The following is a 24,822-nucleotide window of genomic DNA, read 5'->3' as shown; positions in this document are numbered from 1 at the left end:
CGTCCTCCCTTCGAGATGTTGTACGGGAGGAAGTGTAGGACCCCGATATGTTGGGGCGAGGTTGGCCAGAGGGTAATGGGGAGCACCGAAGTAGTGCTCAAGACGACAGAGAGGATCCATCAGGTCCGGAGCAGGCTTCAGACTGCTCAGATTCGGCAGAAAAGTTATGCCGATAAGCGCCGATCAGACCTGGAGTTACAGGTCGGGGATATGGTTCTCCTGAAGGTGTCGCCATGGAAGGGCGTTATCCGATTCAGGAAATGGGGCAAGTTAGGACCCAAGTACATTGGACCGTTAAGGGTTATAACCAGGGGTGGGCAAGGTGGCCTATAGGCTGGATCTGCCAGCCAAACTCAGCAGATCCACAACACTTTCCACGTTTCCCAGCTGCCAAAGTGCCTGGTGGACGACTCGACAGTGGTAACCTTGGAGGACATTCAGGTTGATGGCAGCCTGAACTACATTGAGCGACCTGTGGCGATCCTCGACCGGAAGTCGAAGGACCTGAGGAACAAGAGAGTGGAACTCGTGAAGGTGCAATGGCAGCACCGAAAGGGCTCAGAATGGACTTGGGAGCCGGTGGACGAGATGATGGAGCACTACCCAGAGTTGTTTCAGGAACGAGCAGCAGACTTCGAGGACGAAGTCTAAAATAAGTAAGGAGATTTGTAGCACCTGGTTCTTGGTACGTATTTCTTTTTATTTTTATCTAAGTATTTTGCATTTTTGGCCTTGGACTCGGCGAGTTGAAGGACCAACTCGCCGAGTAGAAGCGGGATGGGACGTGAGGTTTAAGCAATGGACTCAACAAGTTGGGCCCCGGACTCGACGAGTAGACCCTGTCTGGACAAAAACCCTAATCCGAGGGTTTTCACTATATTTAAACAATGTTATGTCGGCCACAACGTCCCTTATGCTCCCAGAACACCTCTCATTGAAACCCTAGCCGTTATTGAAGCAATCTAAGCCTTGTTGGTGGATTTTGGTGTTTGTGGTCTTAAGAAGGAAGGAGAAAAGCTTGAGGAAGCGAGTAGAGACCAAGGGAACCCGAGTTTGTGCACCTTCTATATTTCATTGAAGGTAAAAAGCTGTAACCTTGCCCTTTCATTAGTTAGATCCCTCTTTTGGGAGATTTAGGGCTTTTATAAGCCATTTTTGGTGACCAACCATAATTGCAAACATGGTTGGGGTTGGGGATTCTAAATCAAGTCATTAAGAGATTCACAAGGCAGTTAGGGGCTGCTTTTGTACCCATGAAGGGTCCCATGCATCTTAAGAGCTTGTTTTATGTCTTTTCGAGCTCAAAGTCCCATGCAAGCACGTAAAGTTTGTAACTTTATGTGCTAGATCGATTGTAGAAGCTTGGATCTATCTTTTGATCAAAGGATGTACATCAAAAATCGAGGATTTAGAGTGTGGACGTGACCGACTCGACGAGTCCGTTCCTGGGGCTCGACGAGTCCAAGGCTTTGAGTCCCAAATCTGTTGAGGGTCAAAGAACTCAGTTGAGTGTTAAAAGGGTTGTAGCCGGACAGAAAGAGTGACCCAACGCATTGGACATAATTTTAGTCCTAGAGTTCATGGGACTCGACGAGTGCTAGAACAGACACGGCGAGTCCAAGGCAATCTCCTTAAGATTGGAGATGAACTCGACGAGTTGTTCATACAACTCGGCGAGTCGAGGACAGGACTTGTTCATCATATGAAGGTGGACTCGACGAGTGTTCATAGAACTCGGCGAGTCGGATGAGGTTCATACGGTGTTCATATGAGAGAGGAACTCGTCGAGTCGATGCCAAACTCGACGAGTCAAGTCATGGATAAGGACGAGTAAAGGGTTAAGGACTCGACGAGTCGGGTCAACTTGAAGTTGACTTTGACTGGACTTGGACTAACCCTGTTTAAGGTTGCACGTGCTGTGTGTTGACTTGAAGGTTGTCGTGTAGGGATTGAGGAGTCGAAGGGAGTCAACTTGTGCGCCGAGGAAAATTCAAACACTGCACGACATTGAGGTGAGTTACCTTCCAGTAGGGTTGGGTCTACGGCCACAATGTCGGCCCACCAAAAAGGGGTATTTAAAAGATGATTGTCTTCGTGATGATTATCTTGGTCTAGTTATGTTCTTTGGTCATGAGATTTATTTGTATGATATGTTATGTGTATAGTAGGGATTAGTTCCCCTGACAGTGGTCCTTAGGACCAAAGGGTAAGTCAGTACCCGGATATGCCTGACTAAATGCTTATATCTATTGTTGTATGCTAGTAGTAGGGGTGAAATAGTTCCCAGTTACCGGTTGAAAGATACTGATGACGGTTACCGGTTGAAAGATACTGATGATGGTTATCGGTTGAAAGATACCAATGAAGGCTACCGGTTAAAAGATACCGATGATATTGTATGGTATGTTGTATGATGGGGGAACTCACTAAGCTTTGTGCTTACAGTTTTGGTTTTGGTTTCAGGTACCTCTTTGTCGAAGGGGAAGGTGCCGGCGGTGTAGCAGTGCATCACACACACACACATGGTTTCCGCATTGAGTTTCTGGGATTGTACTTTGATTTTCATTACTTTTGATGTCATAGTTTGGGACACAACATTATGATTTTGAAATGTGTTGTTTATTTGACCATATTTTGGTAAAAATGTTTTTTTTTACTTATTATATCAAAATGAAATTTTTGGGCTTGAATTTTGGGATGTTACATTTTTGTTACAAATTTGATTTGAAATTACTATTATACCATTTTACAATTTAATTTTCCTTTTTTCATTTATGTAATTTTCCTTTTTTCATTTATGTAATTTTCCTTAAAAAAGAAAAAACCCAACCCCCATTCATCCTGTCTTCTCTTTCTCTCTCACCCTTTATCCTTTTCTCTTTCTCTCTTAACAACCTTCTTCATTGTTCAATCACTTCAGCTGCCACCTTCCTCCACCCTATCACTGCATTAATTTTCCTCACACGTTCCATGATTTCGTCAATAAACAAACAATTGGTGGAGATCCAAATCTGATAACTAATGGTGGTCATCACTCATCACAACCATTGTATCTACAAACAACCAGTAAAGTCATGAATACTTGTGGATTAGAATAGGGAAACATAACCATGACATCCTAGATTCATATAGAACCATGGCATCCTAGATTCATATAGAATATAACATTGTTCCTCTATTAGATTCCAGAACAAGAAAAGCAAACACTACAAGCAGGCAAAATCCCAAAAAGGGCATTTGAAACAATACATAAAAATGTATAGATCTAACAACAACAAAACATAAAGGATAAAAGACTATATGAAGAACAACTATTCCACTGGACAGAAAAATAATAGTATTGTAACACTCGGTTTCAGACTTGCTTCTTTATTTGGGGCTGCGGCCCAATCTTCAAAGTTCATGAGGCTTAGAGCCTTGGAAAGAAAGGATTTGGCCCATTTCAGATGTGGGAGTCATAGTATAAGTGATCAAAGTGTTCGATTGTGTCTTCGGAGGCCAAATGTATAATCGTAATTGGATATCTCAATCTTTTATGGATTTTGGCTTTTGTTCAGGAGGTCTTAAGGGTTGGGTGTGTTGTTAGGAGCATAGGGCTTCTCTCCACCTTTTCGTGGATATAAGGTTCGTTGGAAACGAACTTAGGACGAGGGAGTTATGGTATTTTGAAGAATTTGGCAGTATTGGCCCCTGATGAAAATATTTGGCAAATCAGTACCATGCATGCAAGGAGGGCAAGCACGTGTTGGTTGAGTACGCCCAACATAAATTTCGAAAATGGACGCAGGGGGTTTGAGCTGTACACCCAGCATACTAGAACTACACCCAACGTAGTGTGCAGGATCCCAAAACCCTAAATTTTAGAGTTGACTCACTATTTAAACACCTTAACCATGTATGATAGGGGTGAGCAAAAACCGCACCGCAACAAAAATTAACCGCAAAAACCGCATAATCCGCAACCGATTAACCGCAACCGCAATAAAAATCGATGGTGAGGTTTTCTTTTTTCCAAAAACCGCAAACTTGCGGTGCGACGCGGTTATTGGTTTTCAAAAACCGCAAAAAAAACCGCACCGCACAGTATATATTATATACAATTTTTTTATTAATTATTAACATATTAAATATTAAAAATAAGACAGGTTTCATGGATGAAATATGGATAAATACTAGAAGACAAAAGTATTTTATGTTTAATTTTAAAAAATTGTGAAATTAGACAATTTTAAGATATTTATTGTTACTTACTATTGATTTGATGTTTTTAAGATATTAGTTGTTTGTGATTTAAGTTAATTTTCTTATACCTTAAGGTTTTTTTGTGGTTAAAAACCACATAAAATAACGACACAAAATTCATGCGGTTAATAACCGCAACACAAAAAAAACAAACCGCACCGCAAAAATAACCGCCTAACCGCACCGCAAAAATAACCGCACCATCTAGTTTTGAAAATGGATTAACCGTATTTGTGGTTAGTGGTGAGGTTTTAGCTAATAACCGCACCGAACCGCACCGCGCTCACCCCTAAATTGTGTGAGCCTCTCTTTCATCCTTCATTTTCATAAACCCTAATCGTGAGCTGTAGCCTCATCCAAGGGTGTTGTGAGCCTTTTTATGTGCATCTTTGGTGGGTTTTAGTGTACATTCAAGAGTGGAAGTGTTTGCAAGGTGGTGAATTAAGGGGAAGGCTTGTGGATATGGACTATTTGCTATATTCTTAGCTCATAAAAAGGTAAAAAGTTCTTAAATTGCCCTTTAGAAGTTGAGATATAAGATTATGTGGGTTTTGGTCCCATTTTGACCTCAAGAGTGAGATCTAGTGGTTGGACACCACTCTAGGAGCTTTAAGTTGCCACTTTTAGCAGTTCTAAGGTCATAAGTTCATAAAAATGCTTGCTTGGTGTTTAGAAAATGTCCCATGCATGTTCTTGTTGGGTCTTAATGGATTTAAATGGTTATTGGGTCCTATTGAGTCATGTAAATGCATAAAGGTGCCGAATTTATGCATTAAGAGCTTAGTTGGAAGGTGTTTTGAGATTTTGATGGAAGGACTTAAGAGATTAAGTCATGATATGAGTTTTGGAGAAATAGCGGATATGCCCCGGATAAATTCATGTGCCCCACGTACCGACTTGAAGCCCCAATGTGTATCCTTGAGTACGCTGAGCGTACCTAGGGGGTACGCCCTGGGTACATGCATCTGTGGGATTTTGGGCTTGTTCATGTTTGGGCTTCGGACTTGGGTTTGAGTTTTGTATGTTGGGATTATTGGTTAGAGGAATCTTAGAGTCATGGACTCTTGTTTAGGCATGTCTAGTTGGGCCTAGGTTTTGTATTAGGCCTTGGTGGGCCTAATGGTTTTGGACTTTTGTGGGCCTAATGGGCTTAGGCCTTTGGGCCATCAGAGATTTATTATTGGACCAGAAATTGTTGGGCTTTAGGATAAGGCCCATATAGGGTTGGACCCAATTTGGAAAATTAGGCCATTAGCGGGCTTTTATGTATTTTATAGTTTTGGGCCTTTTTGGTTTCGGGCTTCGGCCTTAGTTTTGGTTCATGTTGGATCAAGGGTAAAATGGTCATTTTACCCCAAGTATGGATTATTGATCATAGTTTGAAACCCAATGGCTAATCGGGTGATATTCTGGTATTGATAGCTTAGGAAGTCGTCAGGTCAGCAGCTAAGAATTTCTCGTAGTGAGCTTCAACATTCAAGGTGAGTCTCCTCACTGTTCTATGGGTCGAAGGCACCAATGCCGACCCATTTGGTTTATGTATGGTAGGAAGACCAGGAGGTGATTAGTATTTTGCATGAAAGACCAGAAGGCGGCTCCTGGCAATTTGTATGAAAGACCAGAGTCTGAACTTTGACAAATGTTAGTTAAGTAGTTGTAGATTGTATGCTAGTTGTCTTTGTGATACTTGCATGGAAGACTAGGAGGTGGCTCCTGGCACTTGTCTGTAAGACCCAGGGTTGTGGCCCCCGGCCTGGCAAGGAAGACCACAAGGCGGCTCGTGGCATAATGGCAAGACTATGGTTGGCACATAACACCCCTATTGAGTATGTTTATGTATGTTATGTAAGGCTCGTTTGATGTGTATGATATGTGGTATTTGGGAAACTCACTAAGCTTCATGTTTATAGTTTGTAATTTTCAGCTTCAGGTATTTCCAATTTGAAGGGAAAGGGCACGGCTTGATCGCAACGCATACACTCGTGTTTTCCGCAATATGTGATCTTTGAAAATGAACTCTGATAAATGTTTTGTATTGAAATGTTTGGTTATGTTTGGAAAGAATTACTCTAGTGTTTTGAATATAATAAAAATGAAATTCTACCCTTAATTTTTGGGATGTTACAAGTATTTTTGTATTAACACATCAAAATCAAAAACCATGATATATATATATATATATATATATATATATATATATATATATATATATATATATATATATATATATATATATATATATATATATTGAACAACTTGAAAACCATGATATTAAAGGATCAAATGAAAAATATTATACTTATACAAAACATAGACTACGATTATTGGACAAATAGAACATGTCCTTTTAGAATGGTTCAAGCTGATCAACTCAAAAACTTATAAAACTGAAGCATATATTAATTAGAAAATTAGAATACAATGGCTCAGTAGCAATATCACCATCCATTGGCAGAGCTTCAGACCCATCATCTTCAACAACAGTTACAAATCATTCTTCCTAATCTCCAAATATTTTTTCATCTTTTATTATTTATCCGTAACAGTATGATTCTTGAAGATTACAAATTGAAACTCTTAAATCATCCTACTCAAACTCTAATCCTCTTTCTTGCTAATCGGATTTAACCAACGTAAAATTGACATTATCATGATTATTAACAAATCTGTGTTGATTATTCACAAAAGAATCCCTTGCTGGCCTATGTATCCTATGAAATTTTTATATGCTTGAAGCCTCGGTGTAAAATCTATTTTTCCGATTGGTCACCATCGATTTATGGTCCGAGATACAACTCCGTAAAATGAAAGAGGGGAGGAAGACGATCATGGCGCAGGAGGTTTGGTCATAGTGGTTTGTTTTTACCAAGTGAGAATAGAGGTAGGGTATAGAATGAGAAAGAAGGAGGGTATATGAGGGTTAGGTGATGTTTTTTCTCTTTTTTAATAAGTTTTAGTTAAAGAAAAAGATAAAAAAAAAATTTAAAAAGGTAAATAAGCCATTTCATATAGTTTAAAAGACTAACACACAAGTCTTAAAAAATTATAGAGATAATATTCGTCAAAATAAATTAATAGATCTTTATAACTTTATTAAATGGTAAAATAAAGATACAGCGACACAAACGCCTGCTTCTGTCGATCGTCGCCTCCTCAAGCTAGCCATCCCTGCTCACCTCCTCCCCTGTGAAGCAACCGGCCGGAGACAAGTCGCACCCCACAGCAACACCGGCGACCTTCGACCCCACAGCTAAGGTTCGTTTTTGTTCAATTTTTCCTGCTGTCGAGCCCTCTCTTGCTGTCGATTTTATTTCCTAGCCTTTCATTCTTTTTCTGTTCCTGGTTTTTGTTAGATTATTTTGTTAGTTCTATCAGTTGATGCGTAACAAACTCATAAAAGAGCTTGAAGGATTGGTTTTGAATGAAATACCGAGGAGTTTGAAGGATTAGCCAATCACTTTTTAAAAACTCCAAACCGCTGTAACTTAATAAACTATAAGTTAAATAGTTAAAAGCATTTTTAATAAGCTTAGCCAAGCACCCTCTATCTCTCACTCGATTCACGCTCGATCTCACTCAAACAAGGTCAGTTTGTTTATGTTTATTGCTCCAGTAATGATTACTGATTAGGGCAAATTTTAAATCCACTGAATTAGGATTAGAGCTGGTAATTAAATATCCATTACAATCAATTGGATTTTTCTATTTGAATTAGGATTAGGGTAACTGTTTACTTTGTTTTTTATTTGAAATTCATGAGTACTTGAACTTGATTGCAAGCCTTCTTAGTTTTTTATTTTCTTATTTGTTCCAAATTGTTCTTTATTCCAATCAAACTAAGTTACTAAAGAAAGCAATTCCAATCAAACTAAGTTACTAAAGAAAGCAATCAGTGTAAATAATTACTTGTTTCAACCTGTAACTTATTTAATCAAACCAAGTTATCAAAGAAAACCAATCAAATTCAAATAGTTAGCATTTTGCAAAAGAATCATTAAGTCCAAAACCAATAAGAGTCTAAACTTCTCATTTCTTACATGATGTTGTGTTTCTATAGGCAATTAGGCACCCAATCCAAAGATGACAGATGGATTAGGTTTGGAATGCCAAGTTTGTGGCTTTGTGGGATTGGATGATGGTTCAGATGGCTTCTTTTACTGCCAAAGATGTGGCTCTCAAGCAGATGGAATCAGGGATACAGCTGTTGATGATAATGAGATGCTTTTAACAAAGGAAAATGTTGGTGGAATTGTGCAAAGACGTGTAGCTGTGGTCAAACCTGAACCTCTCTCTCAATCCCAACCTCCTTCACAGTTTTGGGAAACTTTAAGGACTCAAGAGAATGATGAGGATGATGATGGGGTGGGTCCCACTAAGCCTATTGATTTTGGGAGAGGGCCAAGAACATTGAGTTATGAAGATTATTATTCAGAAATTAGGATGAGGTATGTGATGGGAGTGCAGATCATGATTGAGTTGCAATTTAAGGCTTTGGTTGAAAATTTTAACGTGTGTCCTATAATTGTTGATATGGTGGAGCCCATTTGGTTAAGATTTGTGGCATCCACTAAGCTTTTCACTGATGATTGGGCTGATGAGGTTATTAATGAATCAGAATCTCAAGTACAAGGTATTCGTTTTATTGTTTTCTTTTGGTATTTTTATATAGAGAAATACTTACATTTACTTATTCTATTCATCAGGGGAAACAGAAGCTGTTGCACCAAATGCTAAACACAAATCCGAACCTCATAACATACTTGGAAAAAGATCCGTAATGATATGGTATAGATCCGTAAGCAAAACAATACCCTTACCCTATTCTTTAGCCATTTCTTTTTTACTCTGCCACCTGGCACGAGAGCCAATTTTATCAACTGATATAGCAAAATGGACACTCGAAGGAAAACTCCCTTATTTCACAGCCTTTCTTGAAATAGAAAAACAAATCGGATCCCCAACTAACGCGTGTCCATTAAGTTCAAGTTGTATGTTCAGACCATTACATTGTATTTCTATTCAGAAGCTGGAATCATTAGCTGCTTCAATTGCTCATTCCATTGGATTGGAATTACCTCCGGTCAACTTCTATGGAATTGCTGCCCGGTATCTCGGGCAGCTGTCTCTTCCAGTTGAGACCATTCTCCCTCATGCTTCCCGGATTTATGAGTGGTCAATGCCGCCTGAGCTTTGGTTGCCAGGGAATGAATTCCGGCTTCCTACACGTGCTTGTGTGTTGTCTATACTTATTTTTTCAATTAGGATTCTTTATAAGATACATGGTTTTTGGGAAATGGGAAAAGGGTTTGGATTTATCATCTCAGAAGAGAAAAGACGGAAAGGAATCTAAGATTTTGGATAAAAAAGTGGAATCGGAATCGGAATCGGAATCGGAATTGGAATCGGAATCGGAATGCAAGATGTCGTCTCTTTCTAATAATCTTGTTTCTGAGAGTTATGATAAGCGACTACCGAAACAATCGAACTTGGATGCTACAGAGATTTTACTTTTGCTTGAGTCAAAATACAGTCAACTCATTGATACAAGCGGTAAGCTCTTACAAATTTCAATTTAGACTCTATACCCTAATCTCAAAAATTGTATAAATCGTTGCAACCTTTGATTTTCATGAAATTTACAATACGTTAAGTTGTTTCATATGTTTAGGTTAGTGATTGAATAAGGAAAGGAATGGAATTGTTCATTCCATTCCGCTCCTTTGTTATTCCATTCCATCCAACTACACCTACTCTTAGTATTTTTCTAACAGATTGTCTTGTCTTTGTTTGGTAGTTGATGGTAGGGATCTTGAAACGTATCTTGAATATTGCAAGAATGTGGTGTTTGCTGGTGTGGAATTGTCATTTGAGGATCATGAAGAAGATCAGATAATAGAAGATCTTTGGAATTATTATCATAAAGAAGAGGTATGTATGACATGATATAATTGAGGAGAGATTTACATATGGAATTCATGATAATTTTTGTTTTTTTTTTGTAGGAGGATCACAAGCCATCATCTCCAAGCTCTAATTGTGGTTCCCACAAGAGACCTCTTGATTTTTCCAAAACCAACACTAACATGAACAAGGTCAAGAAACCTAAAGATGAGAATGCTTCCGAAACTAGCAATGAGACCCAAAAAGAAAAGGCAATAAGACGAATGATATCAAATATGGAAGAAAAAAGATTTTGTTATATTCCTCCAAGGACTAACATTAAAAGACCCGATGATTATTTACATTATACAAGGAAAAAAGACGATGGAAACTATACTTATGCTTCACATGCGGATTATTATATTTTATTAAGATCATGTGCGAGAGTTGGTCGACTCGATGTTAGGGTTATGCATGGTGCAGTGTTGAGTTTTGAGAGGCGATTGGCGTGGCTTGAGAAGAATATTGATCAATGCGTGAAAGAAATGCCTAGTTTTCAAGTGTCTTGTGAGCTTTGTCAACAAGATGATATGAATGGTGATGAATCCATGGATTTTTCTAAGTTAAACTTGTAACATTTCTTCATATTTATTGCATAACCAAAATATAAATTATCCCAAAGGTGAGAGGTTATATGATCTATGACGTGAAACATACATTGATTAACATGCTATTGACTCTAAATCATGGTTATTGTATATACATGTTTTGGTTCGTTGAAATCGGTTCTAGGACCATTTGGAACACAAAAATAGCCTAAAATCTTATGCCTTTCTAAATCAGCTCATAAAACTGATTTTTGAGGTTATTTTAGGCTCCTTAAATTGTAGCCCATAAAGCTGATTTTTGTCCAATAAAATGACATACGTCCCTATTGATATAACAAACCTAACTTCCTTAAATTACAAAGAACTAATTTAAACCGTTCGAAACCAAAGTACCAAAGATGTATCATCATTCAAAAACATTTAAAAACAAATGTAAGAGAGTAACAAAGTATTAAATGCAACAAACTATGGTATGTTTACATATTTGGTCATTGTACTTTAATTTTACACGATTTACCATTAACTCACATGTGATGTTTGAAATCTACCATTTTTTATCAATAATAGACGACCTAGTCGGTTTTTGGTGACCCTTTAGATAGGTTAATGAACTTTAAGTATTAAATGTGACAAACTATAGCCCGTGTACATATTTGGTCATTGTATTTTATTTGTACAAAATTTACCATTAACTCACATATAATGTTTGCAATCTACCATTTTGATTTGTAATAGACGATCTAGCTGGTTTTTGACAACCTTCCAATTGGTTAACGACTTTATAGGGTATCAAACTATGTCTTTGTTTACATTTAGTCTCTTATCCCATTTTCTTTAAGCAAATTACCATTAAAGTAAAAATTATGTTAAAAAACCATTAAACTTTTAAAAACCATTTTACAAACTTTTATTACCACTTTTTATAAAACTTGTTTTGTAATTTTTTTTTTTATAATTTACAACTTTCCCCCCATTTTTTAGTATTTATTTATTTATTTTTATATATTTTTACAACTTTTAGTTGTTTTTTTTCCTACAAATGAGTAATTCTCAAAAAGTTGTTAAAAATATATGAAAAGTTGAAAACATCAAAATAAATTATAAAAAAATGTAAAACAAGTCTTAGAAAAAGTTGAAAAGAAGTTTTAAAAAGGTTTAGAAAAAGTTGGAAAACAAGTTTAACGGTGTATTTCCAACAAAATTGTCAGTTGATAATTTATGTAATGACTATCTATGTACAATGATAATATTTTTTTTATCATATATAAAAGTCATTAATTTACGGAAAGAATCACCAAAAACTGGCTATACCGGTATGTCTACCAAATAATATATTTTGAACACGTTAAGTATAAATCCATATTTGTCTACAATTAACATTTTAATGCACATTTGCTTCCTAATAACCTTTTGACTTTTAGGATCATAGGCCAATACTTAGGTGAAGAAACGATAAAATATTCATTTTAACATTGCAATTGCAATGTCCTAAACCATTGATAAATAAACATTTTAATAAATTAAGTTTGTCTACAATTAACATTTTAATGCACATTTGACTCCTAATAACTTTTGACTTTAGGATCATAGGCCAAGACTTAGGTGAAGAAAAGATAAAATATTCATTTTAACATTGCAATTGCAATGTCCTAAACCATTAATAAATAAACATTTTAATAAATTAAGTTTTTCTATACAAAACAAGAATTAAGCATATTAACAAGTTCAAAATTTAATATGCTTGTTCTTATAAGCCAAATTAAAAAATCTTAATTTTGGAAAGCTTTTATAATATTTAAAGGGTTGGCTTCGTTTTCCCGCAATATATACGCTCTCAACGGACCCAAAAAAGCCCCGGGGACCCCTGACGATCTCTCTAACTCCTCTCCCCGGAGACCAATACACCACCTTCCTTCGCCGGAGATCTAAGAAAACCCTTTGAATTCGAAAGGATTGGTTTGTGGTCGCGCGCTCTTCATTCATTCCGCTCTCAGCAAACCCAGACACCCCCACACCCATAGTGATCTAGGTAGCGCCACTGCCGGAGGCCTAAACACCCCCAACCTTCTCAGGAAACTCTCATTCATCTCTCTGCTCCAAGAAATTATCAAGATCGTTGTAAGTTTCTCTAGGGTTGTTTTTTGTGATTAAGATGTTGTAATTTCCATGTAAAATTAAAATTGGAGTTTGAATAAGAAAGAATCGAAGGTTAATTGGTATTATTTTAATTTGCTAGTATTTCCCTGCCTTCTTCTTCATCTATTTTGTTGGCGGGTTTTTTCTGTAAACTCTGATTTTGTCAGGTTAACTAACCGCTTTAGATGCATTACAACTTAAAAAGGAAACTGCGTTTTATTGTTCTCTTCATTGGGATTCTTGGTGTTCATCTTCTTCTTCACCTTTTCGTTCTTATACTTTTTTTTATTCGTTTATTATACTTTATTTCTTCAGGGGTTTTCTGCTATTGAGATGTGATTACTGTATAGACGTGAAATCTAATTCTATCAGATCACGATGTTTTAGTCAACAATCTTCCCTCGTATTTCAGTATTTACTGTTTTTGTTTCTGTTTCTGTTTGGTTAAAAATATGCAAAAACACCAGGTTTGGTTAACTTTACAAAGGCAACTACATTCCATTATAAAAGTAGTGAACAATGTTGAAGAAGCCATAGAACATATACACATCAATGGAAGGTAATTTAGGTAAATATTTATCTTTGTTGGCGGTATTGTATTATTATTATCATTATTATTATTATTATTATTATTTTCCAATTTCAATTCCTACACTGAGTGCAATGTAACTTTCTTTTTCCATTTCTTTCTTTTTGACATGTAACTCTGTTGCTATTTTGTGTAAAAAATAAAGTTACTTGCACATATTGGTAAAAAGAGTAAACTATGTTACTCATCTAACAAATCCTTTTTTTGTGGCTTTTTGATAGAAGAATAACTTAACTGGAGCAGTTAAGAGCACCTACAAATCTTGAAAAAAGCTAAATGACTTACTATTATGCGTCTGGATGCCAAACTATTTGATAGAATAACCTCAACACATGTTGCATTCATTCAACCTTCAATTCTTACATATAAAAAAGCGATATATCTTCTATTCCATTCTAAATTTTTTTACATCCATGCTTAGTGTTAATGCATTTGAAAAGCTTCATTGTTTGATTGTAAAAATATGTTTTTAAACCCCCCTAGGGTTAAAAGCGGTTATATTTACCATTTAATTATGTCTTATGCAGGTGTTACATTATGTTATGAACCAAGAGTGAATGGTTTGGTTACCTTTTACTAAGGCAACTACATTTCATTTTGGAAGTAGTGAACAATGTTGATGAGTATGTTGTTTTTCTTTCTTATTTTTTCAATAGCATGCTTATTAAGAAAATAAACTTCCGTGATCATAGTTTGATGCATAATTGTGTAGAGTATGACAATCAGATTTCTCAAGAAAGTTGATTGTGGCAAATTGCCAAGACACTGAGAAAGAGCAAAATACTTTCAGTTCTTAATCCAGGTATGTTATTTCTACTAAACATCTATTTATTTTGTTGTGTCTTCCAAAATTCTTGTTGTAGTTTACATTGATTAGCACTTCAAACCAAAAACTTTAATAAGCAAATGGGCTAATTGCAATAAATAGCTAAATACTGCTATGAACTTGACTACAAATTGATTTATAAAACAAGAACATCTGATTAAGTCGGAATCACTCAAAAGATTACAAGAAAATGACAATGTGCTCTCCTTCCATTCACGTAACAACCAAGGGACAAAAATGACTAGCCAACCCTCCTAACAGAAATAAAACCAAAAATGCCTAAATTACCCTTCCATTACCAAAGATGCTTTTTTATTTGGTGAATTCCCCTTTTTATCCTCCTTTAGAATGCTCGACTTTGTTGAGGCATGGAGTGCACTTTTCAGCTTTCTTTTGTATAAAACATCGTACAAAAAATTTCCAATCAAACCATTTTACTTAAAAAAATCCACCAAATTTAGCATTGCACTTTCAGTTTTCTTATTATATGCATCTTTCCCTTTGAAAAATAAACCCAACGATATTATTGCATTTTTCAGATTTTTTGTTAAAAGATTGTAAATTTGTATTTTTCTTTTCATATCAAGGCATTTTACTTTGAAAAATCTACCAATTAAAGCATTGCACTTGAATTTTATTTTTAAAAGCATGTTTCTATTTGAAAATTCAACCCTTTTACAACATTGCAATTTTTAGTTTTCATTTGTGACAACATTTTAACTTTAAAAAGTCTATACATTTTTTCTTTATCTAGGCATGTTAATTTGAAAAGTCCACTAATTTTAGCATTGTACTTTCATTAGTCTGTTACTTAATCAATTCATGTTGCTTTACACTTCGATATGTTTTAGGGCACAAATAGTTTATGTCAAGGACAATGTAACATTTCATACAAGTCAATATGCCTTAAAGTTGATCAAACAAGGTTCTTCATTATTTGTTAATGTCCTATTTTTCTAAATTACTATTTTAGTTTTTTGTAGTGTGATGATCTACTTAATTTTAGGTCTAGCATTCCCTCCTCTTTACTTCTAAAGTGGAGGAGTCCAGGAGTTTCTTGCTGCAATTCAACATGTCCTCATTATCAGGTTTGTGGTTTAGGTCTAAAATGATACAGTAGTTACTACTTCAGAAGACAATCATTCGGGCAGTGGGCAGAGGCAAAAAACTCACAACCCTGCCCGAGATTTTTTGGTCAAGTTTTAGAAAAATTCTCTCTTGTGACAAGGATTGCCTGGAAAACAACTTCCCAACTCTTCTGTGACAGCCTTGTTGATTTTTATATATGGTAAATTTCAGGAAATAGCAACATCATTTTTTTTATCAATGTTTTGGCAATATACTTTACTTTTTACCCATAATAGCAACATACTTATATATCTTTACATATAAAAACATCATACTTGCTTACAATTCCTTACTCATAATAACAACATACTTAAATCTCTTTACAAACAATAGCAAAGTATATTGCTTTTATCTGTAAAGAAATGTAAGTAAGTTGCTATTAAGGATTAGTACATTGGTTCTATTGGTAAAGAAATGTAACTACATTGCTGTTATTGGTAAAAAAAAATGATTATGTTGTTATGTAAAAACTAATAATATACATTGCCAATATTGGTAAAAGGAGTCAAGTACATTGCTTTTCCATGCAAGTTGCTTTTTGTATACTCATATAAAAATTAATCAAGTAATGCTAATTGTGTTGTACACAGGTCAAAGAAGGTCCTCCCTCTATCTCAATGTATAAGAAGGGTCTTTTGGTCATTTAGTTAAAAAGAAGAATGAAATTGAATCCCTTCCACCTGTCCCTATGAATGGTTGAAGCCCATCAAATATGAAATTTAATTTTGAAATAAACAACCAACTCTGCCGGAATCCATGATTCCATTTTTTTTTTCGCTGTGGTTTCTAACATGTTTATTATTGTTTTGATATGGCAGCTGCTGGAACCACTCAATAACCCATTAGTTCAAACAAAACGACAGCTTGAATTACTTCTTCTGTTTCCGTTAGATTCCAATCCAATTCAAAAGGCAAGTAAATTTACTCTTCTACCCTCGCAAACTACAATACTAGTTACAATTTATGACATGGTTTCAGTTAATTTGAATACAATAAAACAATAAGATACGGAGCCAATGTGGTTGACGAATCTTGTTGATGAGTCAACGCAGACTGCAACTGACGAGAGAACTCGGACTTGTGCTGTAAGTGAACGTCATAGCTATGGTGTCTTGTTCAAGTCATCCAGAAAGACATCAAAATGAAAGTGACATGTGATCTCTCTATACAGATAAAAGAAAGGCCACACAAAAGATAAAGAGAAATGTCGGCTCCACTTTTCTTTTCTTTCTCATATGACACCTTAGCCTCTATATTTTCTAGACTCTCTTTATTTAGCTCTACACTATGAGACCCTACCTAAGTCAGAACCTCATTATTCCCTTATAAAAGCAATGCCATCGGGAAAAGTCTTATGGGTTGTTCCTGTCAGCTCAAAGTCAAAAAAGTAGATTTGATTGTCAATTGAACGGTATTTAGGTCCAAATTGTTCAAAGAAAGAATTTATATTCAAGAAAGAAAAAGGATGCATGATACAATGTTTATAGTTGTTCAATGTCTTGGAAAGATGCTTGCTCCTATTATGTGACATGACATCTTCTTTGTTATGTAGTGTGCTCACATGATTCTTTACGAGTCTCAAATAGAGTGAAGACAACAACACAATCACATGTGGACCATGTCGAGCTCCTTAAGTACATGTATGTATGGTATTGCATTAAGAAAGAATTCGTTTGTTATGATGGAATTAAAGCTGCTACCTATCATGAATTTCTCTTTATTTTTTATATATTTAAAAGTTTAATGAAACATGATATATCATGCGACAGAGAGAAAATGGAATAACCTTTTTTTTTTTTTTTGGGTTAGTGGTGGAGTACATGGCATAGTACTTTTAATGGCTGCACTGTGACATGTATGCTATATTTGGTATTATGAACTATAGTTGTCATATCTGTCGAAAAAAGGCATGTGTTGGTATGGTTTTTGTGTAAAGCGAAGAAGTCTTTAACAAAGAAATTAATTTTGATATGAAGCATGTCACGAGGAATTGAGTCTCACGTTCCTAGTAATAAAGTTAAAGCCATTAAATGAATATTCAATCGTGCTTGTCCCAAAACCTCGGATGTTGAAAACACGTGTCACGACACATCTGATCCAGCCAGGGATTATTCTAAGCTAGTGGAGCCCACTTTTGAGTCATTACGTCCAGTTAAACCCACATTTGGGCCTTTTCCTAAACACGAAACCCACCACCACTTTCCTTTTAATTCTTCCCAGGCCCAAAAAAATGAACTCCCATCTCGCACACAATCTAAAGCGGAGGTCCCAAACCTAAAAAGAGAAAGAGAAACAAATTGGGAATCGGACAATTTCATCACCTTCCCTCACCCCATCCTCCTCCTTCTCCATCACCGGTTCGACCACTCCCATTGACAATGGCGTCGTGGCTCCTAACATATACCACACCCTTGAAAATGATGACGACGATGATAAAAGCTCAAAATCAGAAGACGAATTACGACAAACTGTTGAAATTGGGGCTGCTATCGGTTTTCAAATCGATGTGCACAACCAATTTTCTCAAATAGATTCGATTTTTTCTTAATTTTATTTTAGTTTTTTTATATATTTTGATTACTTATATCATTTATATATATATATATATATATATATATATATATATATATATATATATATATATATATATATATATAGTTCGATTATTTTAAAGAAGTTTAGAATATGAACAATAGGCTAAAGGGTGTGGTGATGTTTTTGCCAATAGTAAAAGAGTGACACATAGGCGCCCCATAAGTTTTTACAATTTTTGTCATAGTTTGTCTACGAATGAGGTATGGTGGTTTTTTTACCAATGGTATATATAGTGGTATTTATGTTAAAAATAAAAAAAGAAAAAAGAAAAGAAAATTACAACGACCAATAAAGAAACAAAAAAAAAAAGTTTACCATTGAGAAATGTTATTGGTAAAAGTTCACCATTGAGATTTACCACCAGCAAAAAAAATGGTTGGGGTGTGGTGTTCACCATCGGTAAAAGTGTCACAGAGGAGGCTTTTACCGATGACAAAACTCTCCCACATAGTTTAGAGGGTGTTTGACTTAACTTTTAAAATGACTTTTGACTTTTATCTTTTAGAAAAAGTCAAAAAGATGTTTGGTAAAGTGAAAAGGACTTTTGTAAATGACTTTTCCAATAGAGTAAATTGAGTCTTTTTGAAAAGTCACGTTATCGTGACTTTTCCAACTTTTCAACAGCTAAAAATATTAAATTACCAATATACCCCCCATCTATCCTAATCAATTCTTCAATTCACAGCATACGATTCCCTCATTACTCTCTCGTTCGATCGTTCCTGCAACACTAGCGACCTGCAACACTGCAACATCGGCGTCTTCTTTCTCTATCTCCGATCAGGTAAGTTTTGTTTTCTTTTCCAGTTGATTCTGATCTCCGATTTACAATATCTTCCTGTCGATTTCCGATTTTCAGTAGCAAAGAAATGTAGTTTTTGAATTTTCCTTGAACTGTTCTGTTCTCTCGCATCTGAAATAGTGATTATTCTGTGCTTTGTTCCTCCCGATTTCTGAAATTGATATGTTGTGATATTCTATGATTAACATACCTTTGTGAAATTGATGAAATATGGATGAAATATTGATTAATAATTAGTGAACTTGATGAAATATTGATTAATAATTAGTGAAATTGATGAAATATGAAGTTGATGAAATTTTTTGTTTAGGGATGATATTTGTGTTATTTGTGTTAACAGGTAACCGATTTGTGAAATTGATATTCTGTGATATTCTATTTTTTCTGTTTTGATTAGAATTTTGATAAATTAATGAAATCATTTAGGAAGGTTAATGAAATTGTTTTGTTGTTTAAATGTTGATACTATATGTAATTCACAGATAATGGATGAAAACAACACTACAATTATTGATTATGAAACATCTTTAAAAATGAAAAACCAAAATTTGGGTGGGATAATCGTAACTTCATGGTGTTTGTTGATTCGTGCTTGATTGAACAAAAAAAGGCCATAAACCTGGTACCTCCTTTGATAAATTTGGATGGGAAAATATACAAAAACGCATTAAGGAGAAAACAGGTTACAACCTTGAAAAAAAACAACTAACAAACAAATGGGAGAACATGAAAAAAGAGTGGAAGCTTTATGACCGCTTAATGAGGCTTGAAACTGGACTCGGTGGGACGAGAAGCCTAGTAGATGTGTCGCCTGAGTGGTGGGAGGAGAAAGTAAAGGTATGATTAGTATTCTTTTTAATTATTTTAAGTTATGATTGCATATAGATTGAACATATTTGATTTACAATATCTTTTTGTCTTGCAGGAGAATAAAGATTATGCCAAATTTAGGAACACATATTTGAGCATATTTGATGATGGTACTTTGTTTCGGGATTCTATTGCCATTGGAGATCAGACTATGACTCCGTTACAATTTCAAAACAATAGCAATCCAAACGAAGAAAATATGGAGGGAAAAGGAGATAGTAATGAAATCAATTTAGATGATGATGAGCCTGTTTTTCCTAGTCTCCATGAAAGTAATTCAAGTAAAAGGAAGAGGTCTAAGTCTGCTTCCAACAACCGTTCAACCAAGAGTAGAAGTTCAATTTATGAAGAAAAAGTTGATGCTTTATTGGATGCCTATCATCAAAAAGCACACAAACTTATCCACAAAATAATCCCTCCCCAACAATAGCAGATTGCATGGCCATTGTCATCAAGTTTCCCGATTTTCGTGAAGAGTCCAACGAATTTTCACAAGCATTGCTTGTCTTCACCAAAAAGCAAAATCGTGAAGCTTTTATGTTTCCAACGACCGACGAAGTCAAGATGGAGTTTCTTAAGTTACTTATGAAATAATGATTTAGCAATATGTGTTGTGCTTTGACATTTATGTTCTATCCCATGTTCAAGGTATTATCCAATGTTTATTTTCTTGGTAGTCAAACTTTAACAAATAATTTATTTATGATATATTTTTATTTTTGAATTTGAAGGATTGCATTGGTGTTATAGATAGGACACATGTCAGGGCATCAGTTCCACAAAAAAATGAAGTGAAGTACATTGGTCAAAAAGGATATGCAACACAAAATATAATGGTTGTTTGTGATTTTAAAATGTGCTTTACATTTGTTTGGGCCGGTTGGGAGGGGATTGCACATGATACAAGAATTTTCAATGAAGCCTTACAGAGACCAGATCTTAATTTTCCCTATCCAACGGGTGGTTAGTATTTTTTTTTTTTGGAACACAAGTTTTATGTTTTTACTACTTGTTTGAAACGAATAATAAATGTTTGTTTTATTTACAGATAAATGTTACGTTGTTGATGCCGGATATCCAAATATGAGAGGGTATCTTGCTCCATACAAAGGCACAAATATTCGTTATCATTTACCAGATTTTTGACGTGGACACATGGCTGCTATTCATGAACCTCGTGGACCGAAAGAGAAATTTAACTATCTCCACTCATCATTGCGAAATTTCATTGAACGAACTTTTGGAGTGTGGAAAGCTAGGTAAACGTTATTAAGAGAGATGCATGTTAATTACAAGTATAAGAACCAAGTGAGAATTGTGATAGCATTAATGGCGATCCATAACTACATTAGAAAGGTTGGTAGGTCTGATGAAGCGTTTAATAGGGCACAACAAGAATCCTACAATCTCGTACGAGGTGATACCGGTAGTGATGTTTACGAAGAAGGTCCAAGTACACGTCACACGAGCGATGATGATTTATATATGGCAGTGATACACAATATTATTGCACAAGATATAATCACATTGTGAAGATGAATGTAATATTATCTATGATATTTTTTTTTATGAATTATTTACAATTTGTATGAACGTAATTTTAATATTGTCATGGTCTAATCCAAAAAATTAGAAATATTTTAATTTGTATGAACGTAATTTATATTTTATATTTGCATGAACATAATTTTAATATTGTCATGGTCTAATGCAAAAAGTCCTCTTATGAATTATTTACAATTTGTATGAACGTAGTAATTTTAATATTGTCATGGTCTAATCCAAAAAATTAGAAATATTTTAAAAGAAATTTATATTTTATATTTTCTAATAAAATGTTTACAAAATTATAATATGTGTTTAAAAAAAATTTAAGTATAAAATAATATATGTAAAGTAGTAAATCAATGTAAATATATAAACATATCATTTTTAGTCATTTTACATGTAAAAGTTAAACCAAACACTTTAACTTTGACTTTTTCCCTTCAAAAACTAATCCAAACATATTTTAAAAAACAACTCTTGTAAAAAGTCCATTTAAAAAAAAACTTTTGCCCCACAAAAGCTAAGTCAAACACCCTCTTAGTCTTATAGTATTAGTTATTTATATGTTAGTTTGTTGTATTAATTCTTATCTTATGTACCCTAATAAATAAATATCATTTACATGAAATGTTAACTTTTTTTTTTAATTACACACATGTCATTTTTTGAGAATTTTAGAACTTTATTTCACTTGTCATCTTTTTGTTTTTATTATTATTTTTTATTCAAACATCACTAACTAAATGTCACCTCATATTAATTAGTTTTATTAATATATTACTTAATTTATATTAATATAGATGGTAAGATTCCATTTATTAATTTTTATATTTTAGATTTGAAACAAAAAGGAAAAAAAGATTCTTTAAAATACATATTTAAACTATAAAATAAGAAAATATTGTCGATTTTGAAATCAAAATCAAAACTCTTAAATAAACGAATAGTTAAATTTCTAAAGTTGAAAATTATTATTATTATTATTATTATTATTATTATTATTATTATTGAGGTTTGAATCGAAACTTGCAAGTCACATTCGTGAACTCAAACATCTTCAATGATACTTTGTAAACAAAACCATCTAATTTTCTTTCTAATTATATTTATTAAAACAAAGATTCTCTCTCTCTCTCTCTCTCTCTCTCTCTATATATATATATATATATATATATATATATATATATATATATATATATATATATATATATATATATATATATATATAAACATGACAATTTTGACATTAACCCGTTTCTGTACGGGCTATACTACAAGTGACGACTTGCGCCCATCAATATGTGATTTAGTAAAATTTAGTTTACATATATAAATATAAATTTGAATTACGACTCTATTAGCATATTTTCTTTTTTAATATTTATATTATTAATTATTATTATTATTATTAATTTTTAGTTATTCAATAAATTTAATATCAACAAAAATAATATATTATTTTTATAAATTTTTATATTTATAAATTTTGATTATATATAATGATATTTTGGTTGAATCAATATAAATTAAACATTTATATAACGTTTGTTTTAAAACTAAAGAATAACTACTCAATTAAGAAGCATGAGTATGTGACTCTACTTTAAAAACTAAATTATAGCTACTATAAAGATGTGAAAATGGAATATGCTAAAGTGTAATGTAATTATGAAGCTTTCTCTCAGTGTCCAGGTTGCTTAAATTTGTGAAAAATCTTAATGTATATGTTGATCTTTGAAGGTTTTTAGATATGTTTACGACTCCTGGATGGTGTTGGTGAATTCTGGAAAATTCATGGGTCTTATTGGTTGCTTTTTTGTCAGATTTATTAATGTTTAAGTATTTTTTTAGTGCTAGGATGTTGTACTATTAGACGTTAGCATGGTGACTTGAATTCATCATAAATTGTTTCAACAGGTGATGTGAGTTCCTTGAGTTTTAGCTACACAAAATTTGTCCTCTTTTGTTGAATTATATTAAAGGATATAAAGATCATTATGATCAAGTAACGACTTGTGAATATGAATTACACTGTCAACTGTATAGATTGAATTACTTATTTATTCATCATTTCGTTTGTATTTATTTCAAAGTTTTAATCAAACAATGTAGTACACGGGTATCACACCTAGTTCACTAATAAAGAAATAAAAAATGCGGTTTGGGCCTGTAGGGGCAAAAATGCTCTAGGGCCTGACGGGTTCACATTCAAATTCATCAAAACCTATTGGGATACATTTAGGGACGACATAATAAGGTGTGTCATGCACTTTGAGGAGTTTGGTTTCCTAGCACGAGGATGTAACTTGTCTTTTTATTACACTTGCGCTAAAGACTAAGGACCCTTCCAATCTAATTGATTATCATCCCATGAGCTCAGTTGTATCAATAAAATTATCTCAAAGATCCTTGCCCTCCGTCTCAAATCAGTAATTGGTAGGGTCATCAGTGATGTCCAGTCGGCATATGTTGAAGGTCGAAACATACTAGGTGGTCCTATGGTGATCAACGCACTATACTCTTGGGCCAAGAAAGTAAACAAAAAAAATCCTAATGTTCAAGGTCGACTTCGACAAAGCGTTTGACTCCATTAACTGGGAATATTTGGACTCTGTCTTAGCACAAATGAGATTTGTCAATAAGTGGCGCATGTGGATTAAAGGGTGTCTTAGATCATCAAGAGCACTAGTCATCATCAATGGTAGTCCCACGGTTGAATTCGAAATCTCCAAAGGGGTTCGACAAGGAGACCCCCTCTCACCTTTCCTCTTCATAATTATCATGGAGGGGTTACACATTGCTCTTGAGGAAGCATGAAAAAAAAAGAATTTTCAAAGGCATACAAATCCCCAATGGTGGACTAGAACTCACCCATTTATTCTATGCTAACGACGCGTTATTCGTGGGTGAATGGTCCCGGCCAAATCTCAAAAAACTTGCTTGCATTCTCAATTGCTTTCACATTGTCTCAGGCCTTAAAGTCAACTTTAACAAATCTAGGGTATTCGGTATTGGTGCTATGGAGGGTAAGACATCGAATTGGGCGAATATTCTTGGTTGTGAAGTTGGCACATTCCCTTTCAAATATCTAGGTGTTCTAGTAGGCGCAAATATGAAGACAAAAAAGCATTGGAAAATCATTATTGAGAGATTTAACTCCAAATTATCCACATGGAAGTCCAAAACGATTTCCTTCAGTGGATGGTTAACATTGCTCAAATCTGTTTTGGGGAATCTACCCACATACTTCTTTTCTCTATTTATTGCCCCGGTGGCGGTAACTGATGCACTTGAGAAAATTAGACGGAACTTTTTATGGGGTGTAGAATATGTCAAAAGGAAAATCCATTGGGTCTCATGGCATAAAATTGTGGCTTCTAAAACTAATGGGGGGTTGGGAGTTGGATCAATCAGAGCCCTAAACATTATCCTAATAGTCAAGTGGTGGTGGTGAGCGAAAACTGAGCACAAGTCGTTATGGTGTAAAGTGATTACATGCATCCACAATTTGCATAATAAACCCCATGATCAAATAGCAAACAAACATCTCAACGGTGTATGGAACAACATAACATCAGTGAGGAAAGATCTTATAAAA

At 34.5% G+C, this 24,822-nt stretch overlaps 1 long non-coding RNA gene and 1 pseudogene across 10 annotated transcripts; both read left to right on the top strand.

The window, feature by feature from the left end:
• Positions 1 to 7,339: 7,339 nt before the first annotated feature.
• On the top strand, positions 7,340 to 10,803 carry LOC111919469 (TATA box-binding protein-associated factor RNA polymerase I subunit B-like; annotated as a pseudogene).
• A 1,761-nt stretch (positions 10,804 to 12,564) lies between these two features.
• LOC111919444 (uncharacterized) lies at positions 12,565 to 17,158 on the top strand. Of its 10 annotated transcripts, none has more exons than XR_008231638.1 (8): positions 12,565 to 12,848; positions 13,334 to 13,434; positions 13,983 to 14,078; positions 14,168 to 14,257; positions 15,133 to 15,206; positions 15,288 to 15,369; positions 16,000 to 16,104; positions 16,228 to 17,158. It is a non-coding gene; the product is annotated as an uncharacterized LOC111919444 (long non-coding RNA). The 10 variants fall into 10 exon arrangements; XR_008231637.1 differs by having other exon boundaries at positions 15,288 to 15,569; XR_008231633.1 differs by having other exon boundaries at positions 16,000 to 17,158.
• The last annotated feature ends 7,664 nt before the right edge of the window (positions 17,159 to 24,822 follow it).

The sequence above is a fragment of the Lactuca sativa genome, chromosome 4, assembly GCF_002870075.4.
Source record: "Lactuca sativa cultivar Salinas chromosome 4, Lsat_Salinas_v11, whole genome shotgun sequence".
NCBI lineage: Eukaryota > Viridiplantae > Streptophyta > Magnoliopsida > Asterales > Asteraceae > Lactuca > Lactuca sativa.
Note: the sequence above shows the minus strand (reverse complement) of the source record. Positions and strands in the feature narration are given on the sequence as shown.